Source organism: Ranitomeya variabilis, chromosome 2 (assembly GCF_051348905.1).
Source record: "Ranitomeya variabilis isolate aRanVar5 chromosome 2, aRanVar5.hap1, whole genome shotgun sequence".
Lineage (NCBI taxonomy): Eukaryota > Metazoa > Chordata > Amphibia > Anura > Dendrobatidae > Ranitomeya > Ranitomeya variabilis.
This window is the reverse complement of record NC_135233.1, coordinates 444,518,530-444,538,244: the sequence shown is the minus strand read 5'-3', so window position 1 is coordinate 444,538,244 and position 19,715 is coordinate 444,518,530. Positions and strand designations below refer to the sequence as shown.

At 48.8% G+C, this 19,715-nt stretch overlaps 1 long non-coding RNA gene across 4 annotated transcripts in view; it reads right to left on the bottom strand.

Annotated features, from left to right (window-relative positions):
* LOC143806536 (uncharacterized) overlaps positions 1-6,694 on the bottom strand; it is a 273,894-nt gene extending 267,200 nt beyond the window's left edge. For all 4 annotated transcript variants that reach the window (XR_013221499.1, XR_013221497.1, XR_013221496.1 and 1 more), the window contains exons 1-2: positions 6,059-6,694; positions 4,266-4,303 (exon numbers count right to left, since the gene is read on the bottom strand). This is a non-coding gene — a long non-coding RNA (uncharacterized LOC143806536). The remainder of the gene's footprint in view (positions 1-4,265; positions 4,304-6,058) is intronic.
* Between the last annotated feature and the right edge of the window lie 13,021 nt (positions 6,695-19,715).

Sequence of the window (19,715 nt, the reverse complement as noted above, 5' to 3'; positions counted from 1 at the left end):
GGTAACATAAAACAAATTGGATCTGAAGTAAAAATTTTGTGAAAAAAAAGTTAAATGTTCAATTTTTTTTAAACATTCCAAAAATTCCTGTGAAGCACCTGAAGGGTTAATAAAATTTTTGAATGTGGTTTTGAGTACCTTGAGGGGTGCAGTTTTTAGAATGGTGTCACTTTTGGGTATTTTCTGTCATATAGACCCCTCAAAGTCACTTCAAGTGTGAGGTGGTCCGTAAAAAAAAATGGTTTTGCAAATTTTGTTGCAAAAATTAGAAATCGCTGGTCAACTTTTAAACCTTATAACTCCCTAACAAAAAAAAATTATGTTTCCAAAATTGTGCTGATGTAAAGCAGACATGTGGGAAATGCTGTTTATTAACTATATTATGTGATATAACTCTCTAATTTAAGGGCATAAAAACGAAAAATTTGAAAATTGCTAAATTTTCATAATTTGACAAATTTCTGTTTTTTTCCACAAATAAATGCAAGTCATATAGAAGAAGTTTTACCACTATCAAAGTACAATATGTCACGAGATAACAATGTCAGAATCACCGGGATCCGTTGAAGCGTTTCAGAGTTATGACCTCATAAAGTGACAGTAGTCAGAATTGTGAAAATTGGCCCTGTCACTTAGGTGAAAACAGGCTTCGGGGTGAAGGGGTTAAAGAACTGTGAATCATGAACTGTGCATGATCAAAAACTTTCCACTGTAAATAGTTTGCACTTTCTTAAAGGTGCTTCCTACTGGTTTTACAAAAGAAGCTTTTAAAGACAAGAGACTGCTTCTAACATTGTTGTGAGAACTGCTTTGTTTTCCAGAGACCTGAAGAAAAACCCGCTTGGCACGGCAGGATTCCATGTCTTGTAGCCCACCCAAGGGCCAATGTTGAGGGTTAATGACGGGTCCCTCGCATCGTTGCTGCTGTTCTAAAGTTTTGATTGACTTGAGTATTATTTGCACTACCTCATTAAAAGACTTGAGTATTGTTGGAACCCTTAAAGGGAATGTTGACTTGTTGCACTTAGCCAGATAGCCTTATATGTTGCCAGATAGAAAGGTTAATATATTAAGGAATTGATATAGTAAATAGTGATGAAACTTGAGATAGACTTGTGTTTTATATGGCCGATAGTGTGTAGCTGATATTATGATGTACTTTTGATAAAATGAGAAAATAAAGTCACCCGCGGGGGTTGGACGAAGATTTTGCACTTAACAGATAGTATACCCGTGAGGGTTGTAGCATTTCTTAGCTAGTTAACTGTTGCACTGTTTTATTAAATTGTTCTTAAAAGTAGGTCTACAATGTAAAATATGTTTTGCAACGTTCAAGTGTCCTCACCTCCCATAAAGGGAAGCACCAGTTCATATTAATTTGTTTTATAGCATTTTAAACATTGTATGTCTTTTTGCTAACATGTATTGTTGTTCTTCTTTTCCCAGTCCAGGAGTACTGGATTTAACGGGGGGAGAGTGCGGCACCCCAGGGTCCTGGTCATCGCAGTAGTGTCGCTTTCCTCCCAGGGAGGGTGATGCTACGTTCAGAGGCAAGGAAGGATAACTGCATCCAGGTATCACAAACATGCAAAACCCCCAACCTACTGTCTCCTTCCCCATAATCCTGTAGAATGTAAGCCCGCAAGGGCAGGGTCCTCGCCCCTCTGTATCAGTTTGTCATTGTTAGTCTGTCTACTGTAAGTGATATCTGTAATCTGTATGTAACCCCTTCTCATGTACAGCACCATGGAATCAATGGTGCTATATAAATAAATAATAATAAATAATAATAATAAAAAACATTTCATACTCCAGACCACCAGGGGGAGCATCTGATCCTATTTACTAGGTGACTCCCCATATATATCTAACTGGTAGTCTGTAGGGAAAGTTAGTTAGTTCCAGACATCAGTCTGAGGAGGACAGAGGGTCCACGGAGCTGTGCAAGCCCACAGAGCTGCAGCTCCCAGAAAAGAGACATTTTGAAGGCAGAAATTTACTGCAGCGAGTGTGAAGGAAGGCAAAGCAAAGGAGAGGATACCGGAAGGGGACCAGCCCCACTCAGGCTGCCTCCTTCTGAGGCGCAGAACACCGGTAGCCGGAACACCGAGGTAGTAAGGACCTCTATGCCTTACTTCAGAGACCGGCAGGACAGCTAATTGCATGTTACCTGTCCACACCTACACCCAGGAGGCACGGTGACATCCCACAGAGCCGGGTTATCTAAGAGACCCTATAAAAAGGCTCAAGTCACCAGTCATACGGGATTTGTCCTATCCTATTTGGGGGACAGAGAGAGAGACACTACATCTGTGAGGACCTTATTTGAAGCTTATGCAGTAAGGGACTACACCACTACAGCGCAAGGGGAGGCTATTGATTTCCACCTGGACAAGGGGACTCTTGCCTCTGAACCGACCGGACTCTGCCTGCCCTGTGATCTGGTGCTCTGGACTGTGGATGCTGAAGTCTTCAGTAAATGTAAAGAGACTGCAAACTTGTGTCCTCGTTCTTCACTGCGCCATTCCCCATACCACCATCTATACACTGGGAAGCCCTGGGGATATACTTCACCTATGGGAAGGTATACCATCTAGCTGCCATAACATCACCCCAGCGGACCCCTTAAAGCAGCGCCGGTCACCCTGACCGAATACCACAGGTGGCTTCAAGAACGTAAACTTTATCCCTTTAAAGACCTTTCCCTTTTATACGGACGTCCCAGGGTCACGGACCGGGTCAGCCACCGTGACATCCCCCTGTGAACCGCAGGACCCGGTACCGAGTAACCCCTTGCCCTGACGGGGCGCTCCACTTCAGTAAGGGCAACATTTCTGTGTTTGTGCTAATACATTTAAGGCTACGTTCACATTTGCGTTGTGCGGTGCAGCGTTGGCGACGCAACGCACAATACAAATGTAAACGCATGCACAACGCAGCGTTTTGTGACGCATGCGTCCACTTTTGCATGTTTTTTGGCGCAGAAAAAAACTGCATCATGCAGCATCCTCTGTGCCCTGATGCATGCACCACAGTGACGCATGCATCACAAAACGCAAGTGCAACGCATGTCCATGCGCCCCCCATGTTAAATATAGGGGCGCATGACGCATGCGTCGCCGCGGCTGCGCATGACGCAACGCTAATGTGAACGTAGCCTAACACTCCCTTTCTGTAAAAGTTGGGAGGTATGCATCTCTATCCTTCTGTGACTGAACCTACATGCTAGGTGGCTATTTGGTGGTGGTGGCAAACTAGATTTTTGTAATGTCATGCTATGATTTCTATATATGCCAGTGATATAGAAAGCTAAAATGCTGGGGGGCTTACTGATCACTTATATGGGGGTTTCGTGTGCCCCATGAATTCCCCCATTGGCATAAGGTGAAGATAGTTTTACTTTTCGCAGTTGGGCATGTGCACATCTTTTTATACAAATTGCATTGGAGTACAGCGCTCCACATCAATTCTCAAACTATTTTTGCGCAGGTGAAGAGGAACAAGAGACCCCAAGTGACGATTTTTTTTTAGGGTAAACATTTTAAAGAGACTCACTGGGGTCATTTGCTGTCACATGGGATGTGAGTGGTGCAGATGATGTTACCACCCCATCCACCTGCCAAGCAGGGCTGACAATCAGCAAATATCATGAACAGGTCCCATTCGTTAGAATAGGACAAGTGCACAACACCTGCCGATTATGCATCCATGTCGCCAGGTGCGTGGGGTCGACTCGTGATATCATCTGTAACGCTCATTTCCTGTGCGTAGATGAGCATCTCCAGACCCTATGTTCAAAAAGGAGCATTTCACAGACTGTCCACTAGATGGCACAAAATAATTACAAATAAAAGTTTCCAGCAAACCTTTGGGTATTTTCACACAGTTGTCTTGTGCTTGTTTTGGCTTCAAAAACATGTTTTACATGGGAAAATTACGCACAAAACTTGTCCTGCTGCTTTCGTAATATTATGTAAAATGTTTATATAAAGCTGCAGATTCAGATGGAGATCTCGCCTCCGAGTCTCTCGCCTAAGGGGTCTTATGACCTTTTGTTTCACACAACACAGAATGGATGTTACGCTGTAGGTGTTACAGTGGTGGATCTGTTTACCTTTGATTGAATTGAATTAGATTTGCACGTCATACATTGGTGATTGGCTGCAGCGGTAACATGCACTTTAGCCATGATGTCAACACTGCAGTCTATCAAAAAAAGACAAAGGAGAGGAACAGAGAGCTTTAGTAAGTGAGTAATGTTTTACCTTTAGAAGTAATCACAGGTTGACATCACCTTGCGAAGCTAAAAAAAAAAGGGTAAAAAAATATTTAGAAGGAAAATTGTTAAAAATATTAAAAAAAACAACCCACACCATCATCCAAAATTCATCACGTAAACAATCTACACAAAAAATAAACATATTTGGTATCGCCATTATGTTAGTTATTTTATATGATGGTAAACATCCCCCAAAACAAAAAAATGAAAATACCAGAGTTGCATTTTTTTTGTCAGTCATGTTCCCCAAAAAGTAAAATAAAAGCTATAAAAGTAAAAAGTTAGAGCTGTAAGAAAATGGCGATACAAATAATTTGTTTTAAGGTTTCAATTTCAGCAAAATTTTTATGAAAAAAAAAAATCTGTTATTGTAATCATACTGATACCACATAGTGAAATGGAAAAAAAAAAAAAAGGGGGGAATTGTTGCCGTTTTGTTTTAGTTAGATTACAAATTTAGTTGCTTTATTTCTATCAACTTATATGGGGAAATGATGAAATAAAAAAACTACAATTTGATCTGCAAAAAGAAGCTACAAAAAAAAAAAGTTCTGGCACTTGTCAGGAAAGAGGGGAAAAAAAAAAAAAAGAAAAATGGCAGAAGCTGGTATTTCCTATATAAACATCATAGGTAATAGAGGATCTTAGTGGAGTAAACGTGGCAGGATCTGTCATTTTTCTACGTTTGCTGCTCTTTGGGGGTGACATAAGTCGAGGCTTCATCTCTGATCTTAGGGACAATTGCAGGTTTGACCTACGAGATGCGGAGTATAAGATTGTTCCTTCTAACAACCACTCCCATCATCTCCCATGTAGATCTTGTTACTTGTCTTTATTGTGGTGAATCCATACGAAGGTAATAACAGACTTCGCTGCACAGCCTGCCATTAACGTCTGGCTAAATACAGTCCGCCGTGGCTTATTTCTACACGTGGGCAGTCACCAACATATGTGCTGTCAACTGAGCCGCTCACACCCCCAAGAGAAACATCCGTAGGGAAAAATCCTAAACAGTGCAAGGGTCCCAACTATGACCCCAGTACACACAACGGCCAGCGGCAGATGCACCTCAGGGGTGAATAAATGGAGGTGTCCATGCTTCCTTCACTGAAATTAAAGGGACTCAGTCACCAGATTTTTTTTTCACCCCCATCTGATTAAGGGCCAGAGACCCTGATTCCAGCGACGTACCACTTATTGGGCTGCCTCTTGTAGTTTTGATAAAATCCCTGTTTAATCTGCTGCAGATCTAGCAGTTCTCTGAATGTTGAGCTCTGTATAATCTCACCCCAGAACACTGATTGAAAGCTTTCTGCCTATGCACAGTGTGCCCAGAAATCAGTGGTGGGATCTTTAGTGATAGACAGCGCCAGAATTAGTCTGCAACCCAGAAAATTCAGCGATAGAACGGCACAAGTTTTTTTTAATGTATGTTTTGAGCCTTTTTTTTGTTAAATTATGGCCTTGTAACCCCCTTACGAGCCGCCCCTCTAAGCCTGTCCACTCGTCATTCAGTCCAACCAATGAAAAAAAAAAAAATCAATCTTATACTTTAGGGCAGTTTAAACCGTTTAGTCCATAAAGGACATAAATCCTCGCTAGTGGACTCACTGGTTACTGGAATGGGGGTCCAAAGCCCTCTATTCATCCGCACTACAATGAAAAGGAATTTGAATGGTGGTGCCGCTCAGAACCCCAATTCAAGGGGGTCCCCTGCTCAGACAGCCCCTTCTTAAATACTATATTCCCCCTTATAAAATAGTAACACCCTATACTCACCCTCTGGACTGGCACCGAAATGCTCGAGACATTTCTTGTTCCACGTGAGCCCTGCAGCCAATCACCGTCTGCTCCGTGCTCTTATTTCCTTTGGACGAACCTCACTTAGCGGCCACTGACTGTCACGCGAACTGGGGCGGCATCACTGGAACGGCGCCGGTGCGGGAAGCAAGTATGGGGTATTTTATTTGACAAGAAAGAACATATTTAAGAAGGTCTGGTCAGAGTAGTGGACAACCCCTTTAATAAAGGCCCTTTGGGATAGCGCCTTTAAACGAGTCCCAGAGTTTACATTTTTTCCCACTCCCTGTAGTCTAAAGACCCCTCTACAGTAGCCCAGGGGGTCTTCACATCTTCACTAATGGCAAATTTCTCACAGCACTGGCTCCCACTCCTCCATACTTGTGTCTGCTGTGAAGTGAGCAGTGCCAGTTTCAGTCAGAGCTAGTCATGTGACCACTGTAAACTACATATCCCACAACCCCCTGCTTCTTCTCCTGGCTTCCTGTCTCCCACACATGCACAGATAGCATTCAATTCTGCATAGTTCTTGTCCTTTCTCTCACTCTCATGCCTCTGCTTTCTAAGCCTCCATTTCTGTATATGTTCTAGACAAAATTCCCCCCTCTGCGTCCTCTCCTGGCTCTTTGTTGCCCATAGCAACCACACAGAGTAGCTTTCATTTTTCCAGAGCTGTTTAAAATATGAAAGCTGTGCTCTGATTGGTCTGATTGTTGCTATGAACAACAGAGACAGTTTCTCCATTACATGGTGTTGATAATGGCCTGCTTGTATTTATAGGTCAGAGGTATCCATTATTGCAAATATGGCCAGAAAAAAATCATTGCTGGGTTATTGACTCGTGCTCCTGCGCTTTGTCTGCTGGGGAGGAAGATCAGTTGTTCCTCCTGTGACCGCAGTAGGTGCCCATGTGGGGGCGCTGCCTCACTGCAAGATAACGAGATACCAGCTATAAAACTATAGCCGGTATCTACTGAGCATGTGCGACCTGCCATGAAAGAACAACAAGGGACATATCCATGGGCAACCATGTAAGCAAGACCCTCTGACATGATGGTTTTCAGGGGGCAATATCCTGGACGTAACCAAATCAGGGACTGTCCCGCCATATCCAGGACAGTTGGGACCTATGGATTGATTTTCTATTTATTCATTCATTCATAGTTGCAGCAGCCATGTTTTGCAGACCAAAAAAAACCAACCATGTGAACAGCCACATAGACTATAATGGTGAAGTGTTCTGTACATGATTCACAGCTCTTCTGATAGGTGGCTTTGCCGTACATCAAACATAAAAAAAAACCCTTTAAACATTTGAGGTGATGATGACCCTAATTGATAGTGTAGCACCCCCACGTTAAGGGCAATGGGGTACTCGGTACCGGGTCTATCTCTCTCGGTTCTGGGGATGTCACGGTGGCCCGACCCGGTCCGTGGCCCTTCTGAGGGGCGTCCAAATAAAGGTGAAGTTTGTCTGGTGTTCGTGACGCCACCTGTGGTATTCGGTCAGGGTGACCGACGCTGCTTAGGGGTCCGCTGGGGTGATGGAATGGCAGCTAGATGGTATACCTTCCCACCGTGTCTTCTTAGGTATTAAGGTCAGGCAGCCAACTTGGAATTGACTGTCCTGCCGGTCTCTGAAGTAATGCGTAGAGTCAATTACTCCCTCGGTGTTCCGGCCATCGGCTACGCGCCTCAGAAGGAGGCTGCCGATCTCGGGGCAGAACTCCTCCCGGTATTATCTCCTTGTGCTGTGACTTCGTTTCTCACTCTCCACAATACACTTCTCTTCGTGTCCTTTCGTAGGATGCTGCCGCACGTGGGGCAGGTGCAACTCTGTAGCTTTCTATCTCGTGCTAGGCCTCTGCCAGGATCCCACCCCCTGACAGGGACCCTCTGTCTGCAGCTCAGATGTTCCTCCTTTTCCCCCTGTCTGCCTGACAGGTACTCTCTGGGTCAAACCCAGGCAGCTTCTGCCTAACTTCCTATCCAACCCACCAGTTTTACTCGTGTGTGAGGAGTGCCCTAATAGATAGAAGCAAGGCTCCCCCTGGTGGACTGGAGTGTGAAGTGTCGTGTGTGACTTGTGATACCTGGCAAGGTGAACTCCTTTAATACCATCAGACGTAATATCACTCCCCCTGGTGGAAGAGCGACATCACTGCAGCAACCAGGACTCTGGGGCGCTGCACTCCCTCCCCCGTTAAATCCAGTACTCCGGAACTGGGAAAAGAAGAGCAACAATACATGTTAGCAAAAGACATACAAAATTTTTGAAATGCTGTAAACAAATTAATTTAACAGTGCTTCCCTTTATGGGAGGTGAGGACACTTGAACGTTACAAACAAGAACATATTTACATTGTGCAAAAAGCAGATTGGAAACAGTTATTATCTATCTATAGAACCAATTACCCATACAGGTATTCTATCTATTAAATACTAAGTGCTATCTCTCAACAATAAATTAACATTTTCTTTCTCTAAGTGCAAAGTCTATCAACCATCTATCTATGGCTCTCTAGAGGACTCACTAACACCTACGGGTTCACTTTATTGAAATTCAGAACAAGTTTCACCTCCACTACAGGCTAGACTGTATCTTTCTTCCAACTTTCTCTTGTCGTCCATTTTATTTAAAGTACATCATTAAACATTTCTTATCACTAGCTTTCTAACTACATACTATCACTATGTAAAACACTATTGCTATCTAACGTCTTTAAACAACATTATCACTTTAAAACATTCCCTTTAAGAGGAAACTCCAAGTCTTTTCAGAGGTAGTGCAAATAATCATATCATTAATTTCCAAGTTCGTTTAAAGGCAACATGACGTGATGTAATATGAGGGACCCGTTACGAACCCCCAAACGTTGGTCTTGGCTGAGCTACAAGACGTGTAATCCTGACCCGGAATTCTGCCACACCAACGGGTTTTTCTTCAGGTCTGTGAAGCAAAGCAGTTATTTTTACAGCATAATTAACAGCAGTTTCTGTTAAGAGGCAGTCTCTGTAAAAGCCTCCTATGTAAAACCAGTAGAGAGCACCTTTAAGAAGGTGCAAACTATGTACAAGTAGTTTTTGATCATGCGCAGTTCATGATTCTGCAGTTCTTTAGAAGAAAAATAGAAAAAACAATAGGGATCCCGGGTAAACAAAGGGATCCCTGAGGAGTTAACCCTAGACGGGTTTACGCAGCAAGGAAGAAATAAACAGTTTTAAAAAGAACTATATACAGTTTTCGGTTCTCCGAGGTTTACTCTGGCGGCCTCCACCAGGGCTTTACCTGACATGTAGCCCTCTGTGGTTTGGGATAGTTCGCGTCCAAGCTCACTCCCGGCGCTGGGTACACTCTGTGAGTTTGTTTCTCATGCACGGTCTCGTCGTGCGCAGCGATAAAAGTCTGGGTGGTCTGGTGGATGATGCACGTTACAGCGGGGGTTGCTGCAGCCGCCTCAGCGGTAAGTTCCTCCTCCAGGGTCCTGGATACTGCCAGGAGGGCTGTGCATTTCTGCACATCCCGGGCCCACCAGCTGTTTTCTTTTTGGTACCGGCGGTAGGTCACAGCATCTCCAGGTTTCAGGACGGAGTCCGCGCCTTCTCCGCACAGGCAGGACTCCACCTCTTCCCGGGGAACGTGGACTCTCACCGACGACCCGATCTCCTGGATGAATCCCTTTTCTTTTTGAGGTTGGTATACCACCACAACACCCCACTTGGGTAGTGAGTCGTCCAGCAAGTCGCCTCGAGCCTCCCACTCAACTTCTCTCTTGTACTCTGCGATCAGATGCTGCGGTATTCTCCCCATGGGAAGGGCCCAAGGTTATGCTCGCGTAGTTCCGGGCCTGGTGACGGAGGCTCCAGGGTTCCAGCAGCCGTGGCGACAATCGGAGTAAAGGCGGGAGGGATGCAAAATCCCAGCATATCAGGGCACCGAGTACCCGCTTGTGAGATGACTCTTCCGACGCCACTCCATTCCTGTGGGGTTGGCGCCAGAGCTGGTACAGGCAGCGGAGGTCCTGTGGAAAGCTCCCAGGGGTCCATTCTCTCCAGCGGTGGCATGCCGGAGTAATCCTCCGGTGACGGGGGTCTGTGCGGGGCCATTCTTTTGCGAGGGTCCCCTCTGATCTCCAGCTCCATTCCTTCCTCCCCTGGGGATCAGTTTCGTTTTTGCTGTCTTCGCCCGCCATGGAGAATCAGGAGGCGGACCTCGGTTACTGATGGACACGCCTTCAAGATACAGAAATATTTAGACTGGGCGGCTATTATTTTTCGCGCTTCTCAGTCCGTTCACGCCCACAACTCCACGCCCTTCTTCTTCTCCTGCACTCCTCGTGGCGATATAATGGCGGCAGTTTTGGTGGGAATTTTGGCGGCAAATGGCAATACACAGTCTTTGCAATAAATCACAGTTTCAATACAGTTCTGAAACAGTTCTTAGGCACACATGACCTGATTTTCAGGCTTAAGTAGATACTGTTCGTGACGCCAAGATTTGTAGCGCCCCCACGTTAAGGGTAATGGGGTACTCGGCAACGGGTCTATCTCTCTCGGTTCTGGGGATGTCACGGTGGCCCGACCCGGTCCGTGGCCCTTCTGAGGGGCGTCCAAATAAAGGTGAAGTTTGTCTGGTGTTCGTGACGCCACCTGTGGTATTCGGTCAGGGTGACTGACGCTGCTTAGGGGTCCGCTGGGGTGATGGAATGGCAGCTAGATGGTATACCTTCCCACAGGTGAAGTATGTCCCCAGGGCTTCCCAGATGTGTAGGTGGTGATGGTGGACGATGTAAGGCGCAATGAATAACGAGGACACAAAGGTTGCAGTCTCTTTACCTTTTACTGAAGACTTCAGCGTCCACAGTCCAGAGTACCGTTCACAGGGCAGGCAGAGTCCGGTTGGTCCGAAGGCATATCCAGAGTTCTCTTAACCAGGTGGAAATCAGTAGCCTTCCTACTAGCGCCTGTGTGTTGTAGTACCTCCCTGCTGAGCACCACGGGATAGTCCTCACAACTTTCGTAGATGTTTCTGATGTTCTCTCTCTCTCTGTCCCCCAGATGGTATAGATAGGACAACCCGTATGACTGGGATAGCCTGGGGCTTGTTTGTAGGGACCCTAGAGACGCCCCGACCCCCACAATTTGCCACCGTGTCTTCTTAGGTATTAAGGTCGGGCAGCCAACTTGGAATTGACTGTCCTGCCGGTCTCTGAAGTAATGCGTAGAGTCAATTACTCCCTCGGTGTTCCGGCCACTGGCTACGTGCCTCAAAAGGAGGCTGCCGATCTCGGGGCAGAACTCCTCCCGGTATTATCTCCTTGTGCTGTGACTTCGTTTCTCACTCTCCACAATACACTTCTCTTTGTGTCCTTTCGTAGGATGCTGCCGCACGTGGGGCAGGCGCAGCTCCGTAGCTTTCTATCTCGTGCTAGGCCTCTGCCAAGATCCCACCCCTGACAGGGACCCTCTGTCTGCAGCTCAGATGTTCCTCCTTTTCCCCCTGTCTGCCTGACAGGTCCTCTCTGGGTCAAACCCAGGCAGCTTCTGCCTAACTTCCTATCCAACCCACCAGTTTTACCCGTGTGTGAGGAGTGCCCTAATAGATAGAAGCAAGGCTCCCCCTGGTGGACTGGAGTGTGAAGTTTCGTGTGTGACTTGTGATACCTGGCAAGGTGAACTCCTTTAATACCATCAGACGTAATATCACCCCCCCTGGTGGAAGAGCGACATCACTGCAGCAACCAGGACTCTGGGGCGCTGCACTCCCTCCCCCGTTAAATCCAGTACTCCGGAACTGGGAAAAGAAGAGCAACAATACATGTTAGCAAAAGACATACAAAATTTTTGAAATGCTGTAAACAAATTAATTTAACAGTGCTTCCCTTTATGGGAGGTGAGGACACTTGAACGTTACAAACAAGAACATATTTACATTGTGCAAAAAGCAGATTGGAAACAGTTATTATCTATCTATAGAACCAATTACCCATACAGGTATTCTATCTATTAAATACTAAGTGCTATCTCTCAACAATAAATTAACATTTTCTTTCTCTAAGTGCAAAGTCTATCAACCATCTATCTATGGCTCTCTAGAGGACTCACTAACACCTACGGGTTCACTTTATTGAAATTCAGAACAAGTTTCACCTCCACTACAGGCTAGACTGTATCTTTCTTCCAACTTTCTCTTGTCGTCCATTTTATTTAAAGTACATCATTAAACATTTCTTATCACTAGCTTTCTAACTACATACTATCACTATGTAAAACACTATTGCTATCTAACGTCTTTAAACAACATTATCACTTTAAAACATTCCCTTTAAGAGGAAACTCCAAGTCTTTTCAGAGGTAGTGCAAATAATCATATCATTAATTTCCAAGTTCGTTTAAAGGCAACATGACGTGATGTAATATGAGGGACCCGTTACGAACCCCCAAACGTTGGTCTTGGCTGAGCTACAAGACGTGTAATCCTGACCCGGAATTCTGCCACACCAACGGGTTTTTCTTCAGGTCTGTGAAGCAAAGCAGTTATTTTTACAGCATAATTAACAGCAGTTTCTGTTAAGAGGCAGTCTCTGTAAAAGCCTCCTATGTAAAACCAGTAGAGAGCACCTTTAAGAAGGTGCAAACTATGTACAAGTAGTTTTTGATCATGCGCAGTTCATGATTCTGCAGTTCTTTAGAAGAAAAATAGAAAAAACAATAGGGATCCCGGGTAAACAAAGGGATCCCTGAGGAGTTAACCCTAGACGGGTTTACGCAGCAAGGAAGAAATAAACAGTTTTAAAAAGAACTATATACAGTTTTCGGTTCTCCGAGGTTTACTCTGGCGGCCTCCACCAGGGCTTTACCTGACATGTAGCCCTCTGTGGTTTGGGATAGTTCGCGTCCAAGCTCACTCCCGGCGCTGGGTACACTCTGTGAGTTTGTTTCTCATGCACGGTCTCGTCGTGCGCAGCGATAAAAGTCTGGGTGGTCTGGTGGATGATGCACGTTACAGCGGGGGTTGCTGCAGCCGCCTCAGCGGTAAGTTCCTCCTCCAGGGTCCTGGATACTGCCAGGAGGGCTGTGCATTTCTGCACATCCCGGGCCCACCAGCTGTTTTCTTTTTGGTACCGGCGGTAGGTCACAGCATCTCCAGGTTTCAGGACGGAGTCCGCGCCTTCTCCGCACAGGCAGGACTCCACCTCTTCCCGGGGAACGTGGACTCTCACCGACGACCCGATCTCCTGGATGAATCCCTTTTCTTTTTGAGGTTGGTATACCACCACAACACCCCACTTGGGTAGTGAGTCGTCCAGCAAGTCGCCTCGAGCCTCCCACTCAACTTCTCTCTTGTACTCTGCGATCAGATGCTGCGGTATTCTCCCCATGGGAAGGGCCCAAGGTTATGCTCGCGTAGTTCCGGGCCTGGTGACGGAGGCTCCAGGGTTCCAGCAGCCGTGGCGACAATCGGAGTAAAGGCGGGAGGGATGCAAAATCCCAGCATATCAGGGCACCGAGTACCCGCTTGTGAGATGACTCTTCCGACGCCACTCCATTCCTGTGGGGTTGGCGCCAGAGCTGGTACAGGCAGCGGAGGTCCTGTGGAAAGCTCCCAGGGGTCCATTCTCTCCAGCGGTGGCATGCCGGAGTAATCCTCCGGTGACGGGGGTCTGTGCGGGGCCATTCTTTTGCGAGGGTCCCCTCTGATCTCCAGCTCCATTCCTTCCTCCCCTGGGGATCAGTTTCGTTTTTGCTGTCTTCGCCCGCCATGGAGAATCAGGAGGCGGACCTCGGTTGCTGATGGACACGCCTTCAAGATACAGAAATATTTAGACTGGGCGGCTATTATTTTTCGCGCTTCTCAGTCCGTTCACGCCCACAACTCCACGCCCTTCTTCTTCTCCTGCGCTCCTCGTGGCGATATAATGGCGGCAGTTTTGGTGGGAATTTTGGCGGCAAATGGCAATACACAGTCTTTGCAATAAATCACAGTTTCAATACAGTTCTGAAACAGTTCTTAGGCACACATGACCTGATTTTCAGGCTTAAGTAGATACTGTTCGTGACGCCAAGATTTGTAGCGCCCCCACGTTAAGGGTAATGGGGTACTCGGCAACGGGTCTATCTCTCTCGGTTCTGGGGATGTCACGGTGGCCCGACCCGGTCCGTGGCCCTTCTGAGGGGCGTCCAAATAAAGGTGAAGTTTGTCTGGTGTTCGTGACGCCACCTGTGGTATTCGGTCAGGGTGACTGACGCTGCTTAGGGGTCCGCTGGGGTGATGGAATGGCAGCTAGATGGTATACCTTCCCACAGGTGAAGTATGTCCCCAGGGCTTCCCAGATGTGTAGGTGGTGATGGTGGACGATGTAAGGCGCAATGAATAACGAGGACACAAAGGTTGCAGTCTCTTTACCTTTTACTGAAGACTTCAGCGTCCACAGTCCAGAGTACCGTTCACAGGGCAGGCAGAGTCCGGTTGGTCCGAAGGCATATCCAGAGTTCTCTTAACCAGGTGGAAATCAGTAGCCTTCCTACTAGCGCCTGTGTGTTGTAGTACCTCCCTGCTGAGCACCACGGGATAGTCCTCACAACTTTCGTAGATGTTTCTGATGTTCTCTCTCTCTCTGTCCCCCAGATGGTATAGATAGGACAACCCGTATGACTGGGATAGCCTGGGGCTTGTTTGTAGGGACCCTAGAGACGCCCCGACCCCCACAATTTGCCACCGTGTCTTCTTAGGTATTAAGGTCGGGCAGCCAACTTGGAATTGACTGTCCTGCCGGTCTCTGAAGTAATGCGTAGAGTCAATTACTCCCTCGGTGTTCCGGCCACCGGCTACGTGCCTCAAAAGGAGGCTGCCGATCTCGGGGCAGAACTCCTCCCGGTATTATCTCCTTGTGCTGTGACTTCGTTTCACACTCTCCACAATACACTTCTCTTCGTGTCCTTTCGTAGGATGCTGCCGCACGTGGGGCAGGCGCAGCTCCGTAGCTTTCTATCTCGTGCTAGGCCTCTGCCAAGATCCCACCCCTGACAGGGACCCTCTGTCTGCAGCTCAGATGTTCCTCCTTTTCCCCCTGTCTGCCTGACAGGTCCTCTCTGGGTCAAACCCAGGCAGCTTCTGCCTAACTTCCTATCCAACCCACCAGTTTTACCCGTGTGTGAGGAGTGCCCTAATAGATAAAAGCAAGGCTCCCCCTGGTGGACTGGAGTGTGAAGTTTCGTGTGTGACTTGTGATACCTGGCAAGGTGAACTCCTTTAATACCATCAGACGTAATATCACTCCCCCTGGTGGAAGAGCAACATCACTGCAGCAACCAGGACTCTGGGGCGCTGCACTAGCAGCTCCATCCATGTACAGTACCATCTCCCGGCCATAGATTGGTATGGGAGTATATTTAAAGGGGTCCTCTCAGGTCCCCTGACCATTCATGTATTCTAGTGTTTGCTTGGCAACGCTAATAATACAATAATTCAAGAATGAACTTTTATTTTGCAGTGTCGCTTATACTAATGAAGGACTAGTCCTGCCCCGGATCTTCTAACTATGCCTCCTTAGGCGAGAGCGGACACAGACAGGAGAGGCCCCGTACAAGAACAATATATGGGCCCTTTGCAGTCCAAGAGCTCCTCATAATGCACAATTTCACCTGCTATGAAGGAAGAAGAGCCCCCCTTATCTCCTGGGACGCCGTGCGGCTGCCCATGTTGTTCCAATGGTGTGTCCGCCCCTGTTTCTACACAGGATTGACATCTCCCCATAGACGGACGCTGTAACATCAGGTGCATAAGATTACCCGCAGTCCTACCTAGATGGAGATTCTATTGAGAATGTCAGTGTCGTGGAGAGAAGATCCGAGGCCAGACTATTCTGTGGGAAGTACTGTTCTGCGGTACTCCCCCCGTTCACTGACACCTCGCATATTCCCACCAGTGAGTGCACTTCAGTTTGGTAAATACTCTGCGGAAAGAGGCGCTTCGCCGATCTGACACTGCCTCCCTGGACTGACGCTGCCATTGCCAGACTGACGCTACCTCGCCGGACTGACACTGCCTCCCTGAACTGACGCTGCCATTGCCGGACTGATGCTGCGTCCCTGGTCTGACGCTTCCTCCCTGGACTGACGCTTCCTCCCTTGACTGACACTGCCTCGCTGGACTGATGCTGCCTCGCTGGACTGACGCTACCTCGCTGGACTGATGCTGCCTCGCTGGACTTATGCTACCTCGCTGAACTGTCGCTGCCTCCCTGGGCTGACGCTACCTCGCTGGACTGATGCTGCCTCTCTGGACTGATGCTGCCTCCCTGGACTGATGCTACCTCACCGGACTGACACTGCCATTACCGGACTGACACTGCCATTACCGGACTGACACTGCCTCCTTGGACTGACGCTGCCTCGCTGGACTGATGCTGCCTCGCTGGACTGACACTGCCTCCCTGGACTGTCGCTGCCTCCCTGGGCTGATGCTGCCTCGCTGGACTGACGCTACCTCGCTGGACTGATGCTGCCTCTATGGACTGATGCTGCCTCCTTGGACTGATGCTACCTCGCCTGACTGACGCTGCCATTACCGGACTGACACTGCCATTACCGGACTGACACTGCCTCCCTGGACTGACGCGGCCTCGCTGGACTGATGCTGCCTGCCTGGACTGACGCTGCCTCACCGGACTGACGCTGCTTCGCCTGACGGACGCTGCCTCGCCGGATTGACGCTACCTTGCTGGACTGATGCTGCCTCCTTGGACTGATGCTACCTCGCCAGACTGACGCTGTCGTTACCAAACTGATGCTGCCATTACCAGATTGATGCTACCTCGCTGGACTGACACTGCCTCACCGGACTGACGCTGCCTCCCTGGACTGACACTACCTCACTGAACTGATGCTGCCTCGCCGGACTGATGTTGCCTTCCTGGACTCACGCTGCCTGCCTGGACTGATGCTGACTCCCTGGACTGCCGCTACCTCGCCGCTTATACTAATGAAGGACTAGTCCTGCCTCTGATCTTCTAATTATGCCTTCCTAAGCAAGAGTGGACACAGACAGGAGAGGCCCCGTACAAGAACAATATATGGGCCCTTTGCAGTCCAAGAGCTCCTCATAATGCACAATTTCACCTGCTATGAAGGAAGAAGAGCCCCCCTTATCTCCTGGGACGCCGTGCGGCTGCCCATGTTGTACCAATGGTGTGTCCGCCCCTGTTTCTACACAGGATTGACATCTCCCCATAGTAGGACGCTGTAACATCAGGTACATGAGATTACCCGCAGTCCTACCTAGATGGAGATTCCATTGAGAATGTCAGTGTCGTGGAGAGAAGATCCGAGGCCAGACTATTCTGTGGGAAGTACTGTTCTGCGGTACTCCCGCCGTTCACTGACACCTCGCATATTCCCACCAGTGAGTGCACTTCAGTTTGGTGAATACTCTGTGGAAAGAGGCGCCTCGCCGGACTGGCACTGCCTCCCTGGACTAACGCTGCCATTGCCGGACTGATGCTGCCTCCCTGGACTGACGCTGCCTCCCTGGTCTGATTCTGCCTGCCTGGACTGACGCTTCCTCCCTGGACTGACGCTACCTCCCTGGATTGACGCTGCCTCGCTGGACTGACGCTGCCTCGCTGGACTGACACTGCCTCACTGGACTGTCGCTGCCTCCCTGGACTAATGCTACCTCGCTGGACTGATGCTGCCTCTCTGGACTGACGCTATCTTGCCGGACTGACGCTGCCATTATCGGACTGACACTGCCATTACCGGACTGCCACTGCCTCGCTGGACTGTTGCTGCCTCCCTGAACTGACGCTGCTTCACCGGACTGACACTGCTTCGCCGAACTGTCGCTGCCTCACTGGACTGACGCTACCTTGCTGGACTGATGCTGCCTCCTTTGACTGATGCTACCATGCCAGACTGACGCTGCCATTGCCAGACTGACGCTGCCATTACCAGACTGATGCTGCCGCACTGGACTGACACCGCCTCACTGGACTGACGCTGCCTCCCGGACTGATGCTGCCTTGCCGGACTGACGCTGCCTTGCGGGACTGAAGCTACCATGCCGGAATGACCCTGTCTCGCCGGACTGACCCTGTCTCGCCGGACTGACCCTGTCTCGCCGGACTGACGCTGCCTTGCCAGACTGACGCCGCTTTGCCGGACTGACGCTGCCTCACCGGACTGACGCTGCCTCACCGGACTAACGCTACCTAGCTGGACTGATGCTGCCTCCCTGGACTGATGCTATCTCGCAAGACTGATGCTGCCATTACCAGACTGACGCTGCCATTACCAGACTGATGCTGCCTCGCTGAACTGACGCTGCCTCCCTGGACTGACGCTGCCTCCCTGGACTGATGCTACCTCGCCGGACTGATGCTACCTCGCCAGCCTGACGCTGTCTTATAGGACTAACACTGACTCACCGGACTGACGCTGCCTTGCCGGACTGATGCTGCTTCCCAGACTGACGCTGCCTTGCCAGACTGACGCTGCCTCGTCGGAATGACCCTGTCTCGCTGGACTGATGCTGCCTCGCGGACTGACGCTGCTTCGAAGGACTGACGCTGCCTCACCGGACTGACGCTACCTCGCTGGGCTGATGCTGCCTCCCTGGACTGATGCTACCTCGCCAGACTGACGCTGCCATTACCGGACTGACACTGTGATCACCAGACTGATGCTGCCTCGCTGGACTGACACTGCCTCACTGGACTGACGCTAACTGCCAGGACTGACGCTGCCTCGCTGAACTGATGCTGCCTCGCCAGACTGATGCTGTCTTCCTGGACTGACGCTGCCTCCTTGGACTGACGCTACCTCGCCGGACTGATGCTGCCATTACCGGACTGACGGCGCCTCGCCAGACTGACACTGCCTCGCTGGACTGATGCTGCTTCCCTGGACTGACGCTACCTCGGTGAACTGATGCTGCCTCGCTGAACTAATGCTGCCTCGCCGGACGGATGCTGCCTCACTGGACTGACACTACCTTGCCGGACTGACGCTGCCTCACTGGACTAACGCTGACTCGCCGGACTGACGCTGCCTCGCCAGGTTGACGCTGCATCGCCGGACTGATACTGTCTTGCCTGACCGACACTGTCTTGCCAAACTGACGCTGCCTCGCCGGACTGACGCTGCCTCTGTAGGACATATGGCGCAGAAGAGTAAAATGTTATTCTGTAAGGATAGCGACATTACTGTACAATAGATAGTGTAATATAGACAGGAGGATGATGAGAGTAGTGTAATATATATAAGAGGTGGAGGATGAGGAGAGTAGTCTAATATATATAGGAGGTGGAGGATGAGGAGGGTAGTGATATATACATTAGGTGGAGGATGATGCGAGTAATCTCATATACTCAGGAGGTGGAGGATGGGGGGAGTAATCTCATATATTATATACTCAGGGGGCAGAGGATGGGGGAGTAGTCTCATATACTAAGGAGGCGGAGGATGGGGGGAGTAATCTCATATATCATATACTCAGGTGGTGGAGGATGGGGGGAGTAATCTCACATATCATATACTCAGGGGGCGGAGGATGGGGGGAGTGGTCTCATATACTCAGGAGGTGGAGGATGGGGGGAGTAATCTCATATATCATATACTCAGGGGGCGGAGGATG